The sequence below is a fragment of the Silurus meridionalis genome, unplaced genomic scaffold, assembly GCF_014805685.1.
Source record: "Silurus meridionalis isolate SWU-2019-XX unplaced genomic scaffold, ASM1480568v1 Scaffold795, whole genome shotgun sequence".
NCBI lineage: Eukaryota > Metazoa > Chordata > Actinopteri > Siluriformes > Siluridae > Silurus > Silurus meridionalis.
Window position 1 is genome coordinate 1 of NW_025804728.1, and position 4,942 is coordinate 4,942.

Consider the following 4,942-nt stretch of genomic DNA (forward strand, 5'->3'; position numbering starts at 1 on the left):
AATGGAGTTGTTAATGATCAGCATCCGTATTAGGAGCTGTGGACGCTGAGGCCCTGCTTAAGCAGTTTTACACAAAGGTTTTTCCTCGAAGCGGCATGTTGGAAGGTGTCACTTGTTTGATTTTAACTTAACAAGTATCCTAGCCGATAAGGGCTGTAGAGATGTGGGACACAATTGGGAGCATATAGATTTGCATATATACATAAAACATTGAAAAACTGCTTGGAGATGCTGGGGATTGAACCAGAACCTCAAACATGTAAAGCATGTGCTCTACCACTGAGCTACATACTCGGTTAAAGGTGATCATCCCAGGAGCTCACACTTGCAAAATAACATCTCACGTTACATTGCAAGAAATTTGAGTTTTGCCTGGAGAAAGCAAAGGCAATACCAAATTTGTTTCAAGTTGATCAGAAATTTTATGGAACTTATGAAGATTAAAGTGAAAACAGCAGAAGGATACACCAAACAGGCACGAACGGGAATTGAACCCGTGATCTTCGGTTTACAAGACCGACGCCTTGCCACTTGGCCATCATGCCTTTTGACACAGTGCAACCATGACAGTCAAAAAAACAACTCAATATAAACTAAAGTGCGCTTGCGTCGAGAGTAAAACCCACTGACATCCAAGCGTTCATAAACACTAAACTGTTGGTTACTTTAAAACTAAACTTTATCTTGGAGATCACAGGGATTATGTATGTGAATATTTGATCTGTTATCTGGTTGCATATGTCATATTTATTGCATTTATTGGCAAAGAATATTGAAAATAATAATTTTCTATGCACTGGGTGACGTTTGTCATAGCAGAAGGGTGATTAGTATTAGATACATTTATCATCGAAAAATCCTGGGGTTCAGCTCCGTAGAGTCGCCCTATCGAGTCTACAGAGTAGGATATCGTTGCTGAACTTAACACATTAATTTATATTCATTTAGACATATTCTGCTATTTATTTTGTTTATCCATTTTATTTAGTGTTTTAAATGAACCAAAAATAAATAAGCATTTGTTATAATGCGAATACACTTTTAAAAATTTGCTGTGTATATATTCAAGGTCTTTACATTTTTACTATGCTGCAGAAAACTGAGCAGAGCAAATTTAACTTCATACAGTGGATGAAGTCTCCAAACTCAACAACAGTTGCTGGTTTTGCTGTAACTCGGGAGATAATGAAGTGCAGAAAGGTGTTCAGACAGAGAAGATGTAAATTGAATCTATTCCACAATGCAACTTTCCCATTCCCATTGCAACACTTCCACATCTTACCAGGGACAAAAAGGTACTAATCGCTAACATCCAAATACAATAGGAATCACACTAGTGCCACCTAGTGGTGAAAATACCCAACTACCTTTTATCTGCAAAAACAACTAATTGTATTATATTAATTTAAAGGTGAAATATTTTTAGCAGCTTCAGGCAAATTTTATTTAGTGAGAAAGAGGCTAAAATAATTTTTTGGGTAATAAAGGTTGCAGAGGAAGTGAAAATGTTTACAGACTCTGATCTCAGGGTTGCTTTCTGAAAAATTACCGGATTCTCCCACCACATCTGTCTATAACTCACTCTTGATATGATGATCATGATGCCTCGGTCACATGTCTTACCTACATCCACTACCTTCTTAAAGGAGCTGCTCCGGCCGCTAACACATAATACATTACCGCTAAATTTAACCTCCCAAGCTAGCAAAATAAACAAACAACACAGTGGATTCACTTTTATTATTATATTTATAAAATACCATTTTATTTTGTTGTATTTATCCGCCACACCTTAAAGGCCGGTCCGTGAAAAAAATTGTCCGACATTAAACCGGTCCGTGAAAATATTGTCTGACATTAACACTCTGGAGTCTGAGGGTGTTTTTGACCCCTTGAGAGATTTTGACGTGCTCTTACATTTGGTTCTTTTTAGTTGCTTTTAAAATATATTATTGACAAAAGACTTATTACACTGTATTCAGAACAAACTGGGCTACCATAATATGTAAACAACTTATGTGTTTGTTTGTATTTTGACAAAATAAGGTTTATGTGGTTTTGAAAAAGCAAAAAAAACCCTCACTGAAATAAGGCCACAAAACCTACAGTACACATGTTTCCCCCAAGACTTTTTGAGAACAGAGCTTCTAATGTAGGTTTTTTATTTTTAATCATGTGAAAATCATCCTGCCTGCTCATTCACCTTAAACAATACTTTGATTTAAAATTTAAAGACACTTTCTACTTTGAAAGGCCATATGCGAAGAGCGTCGACATGCTGTGACTGACAGCTTCGTAGACAATGGGTCGCATAATGAGCTGTCGATTACATAATGAGCTGTGGATCACTGAGCCAGGATCACAGTGAGAAGTACAGTACTACAACAAGGAATGTGTTTCCTTTGTGTTTATTAAAAATACACATTAGCAAGGACAGCATTAAAAAGGGAATTGTGTAACAATAAAACAATACAGTACAGTATGTATAAAAAATAAAGAGTGCAACAAAAACTAACACAATACACTACAGTAGGGTTCTGCAAATCCCAGCCTGTAGGGCTACAATACTATGCATTAAATAATAGTGTATCCATTTGAGGAATCGTCAAGAACAAACAACTTGAACACCCACTTAGTCGGCTTGGCTTTTACGTACTGTGTCCTCCAAGTGTTAGCTTTGCATGCTACCATCCTCTCACGGCTAAATGTCTTCTAGGATGATAAATTGCTTTGCATGTCTTACGGATTGTGTCCATAATCAGTTTCACTCTGAACAGACGGTCATGTTCAGATGTGCCACTCTTTCTGTTGTTTTTGTTGTCTGCATCTGGGTGACTCATGTGTACATTCCACGAAATGTTCCTGTATCTGTCCCTTGACATAATTGTTGCTGGAAAGGGAACTGTGAAAATACTGCTCTGTCTCCAGTAGTCTATGATGGAGGGCAACTTTACCATTACCATGTAAAATAAGAGCCCAATGTAGCGATACATCTCACTCACGGTTACATCTCTCCATTTGTATTTGCGTCACTTGGCTATTGACTTGGCAGCTTGAGCATTTGGGTTGTGGCACAGAGTTGACACAACACTGTCAGGGGAAAAACATTTTAAATAGACTACATGGAGAATGAGAGTCAGAAGACCTCAGTTGAGGTTCAGGTTCACGTACAGGCAGGAATCGCAGAGTCTGTGGAACTGTGTCGTTATCTGTCTGATCCTTCCATGACATGGTGGACTGTCTGTTTGCTGCCTTTGCCCTTTTTGGAGCAGGTGCTTGATCACATCTGTTTATAAAACACACACGAACATCACTAATTGTGTCATTGGTAAAGTTGTTTGCATTTACACCATCACCATTTACAGCTAAGCAAATAATATTGTCATTGATAAAGTTGTTTGCATATGTCATACAATGCAATAATGATTCAAACTAAATATAATTTAGGAAAATATAAAATATGTACTTACTCAGGATGATTCTCGGTCGAACTCAAAATGGAGCGACACCTGCGTGGCCTGGTGTGAGTTTCCAGTGAAGGCAGGGGTGATGCAGCCACACTCCTAAAAATAATCAAACAATTTATTTTTTCAGTATTTTTGATGAATATATATTTGATAAATATAGTATTCTTGAACAATATATATTTGTTAGCATGCATTGTACATATAGCATTTACACCTCAGCATTTGGGAACATCTCTGCTAGCTAACACTACATAACAGCCTTTCAGGATGATCAGTGACACTAACTAAAACTGAACTGAGGCTAAAATATAACTATATAACGTCAACAATATTTAGGGCATACAATCACAAACAGTTAATGTTACAAATGAGCAGATATTGGTGGATATTTGTTGTAACATTAAAGGCAATGCTGACAAAAGCTAGGCAGAGATGTCTACAAACAATATGAGTTTATATGATCAGAATGTAAGACTAAATAACTCATCATAGCAACTTGCTGGAAAGTCCTCGCTCTTCAAAATGCAAACGCCCTCGTCCGGAATCGCAATCTTCTTCAGATGAAAAGGTAAATTCTCTGGCATTGTTTTATGCCACTGTCCGGGGGCGTGTGTGTGTGTGTGTGTGTGAGACTCAACGTGTGAACTGTTTTACCTGTGAATAGCGGGGCGTGTCCGCCGCAGATGGTGGAAAATCTGTGCTTCTACTTGGTTTTACATGATTTACATTCATTGAAAACATATGTTTTATTTCACCGACTTATTCTAAAACTACACACTTTAAGCTGTCTAAAGATATATTTTTTATTTCCGTGGGTCGGCTATTGGCCGAGTTTCAGCGCTTTTGATGACGCGTTTCTAAACAAAGTTTACGCAGACAAAGGCGACAGATGGCACCCTGACTATTTTATTCATTTAAAAAATACAACGTTTTGTTAATGTAGTAAGCATACACAAATGAAAGTAGACCCTTTACAGATTTAAATGATGTATTACTTTGACATTTCTGATCAAATATGACCGAGCAGTTTCAGCTCTTTTGCTGGCATCTGAAAAAGCACGTTTGGCGCGGCGCAATTCAGACTCCAGAGGGTTAATCTGGTCCGTGGCGCAAAAAAGGTTGGGGAACACTGCTGTACATAACCTACGGAGATTTTGTGATGCTCATCAGAGTCACATTAAAGACTAATAAAAATTTAACAAATCGATGATGAGCCAGAACTCTGTAACCCTCTTAAACCAACATGGATGACAGAGTCGACACTTCCATAAAATCACACATCTCTTTTACACATCAGTGAGAATAAATCCTGCTGAAAACATACAGATTAATCTACATTTCAGCTGTTTGTATAATCCTCTGTCAATAAAAACACTTTTTGTAGATTATATCTACTACAAAATTTCCCCTCTTTGCATTACACTATCAAACTTTTCCATTAACATAAGTACAATGATGTGAACATTTTACTAAAA

At 37.4% G+C, this 4,942-nt stretch overlaps 1 non-coding gene across 1 annotated transcript; it reads right to left on the bottom strand.

Moving 5' to 3' along the window:
• Positions 1-473: 473 nt before the first annotated feature.
• trnat-ugu lies at positions 474-545 on the bottom strand. Its single transcript has one exon. It is a non-coding gene; the product is annotated as a tRNA-Thr (tRNA).
• Positions 546-4,942: the final 4,397 nt, after the last annotated feature.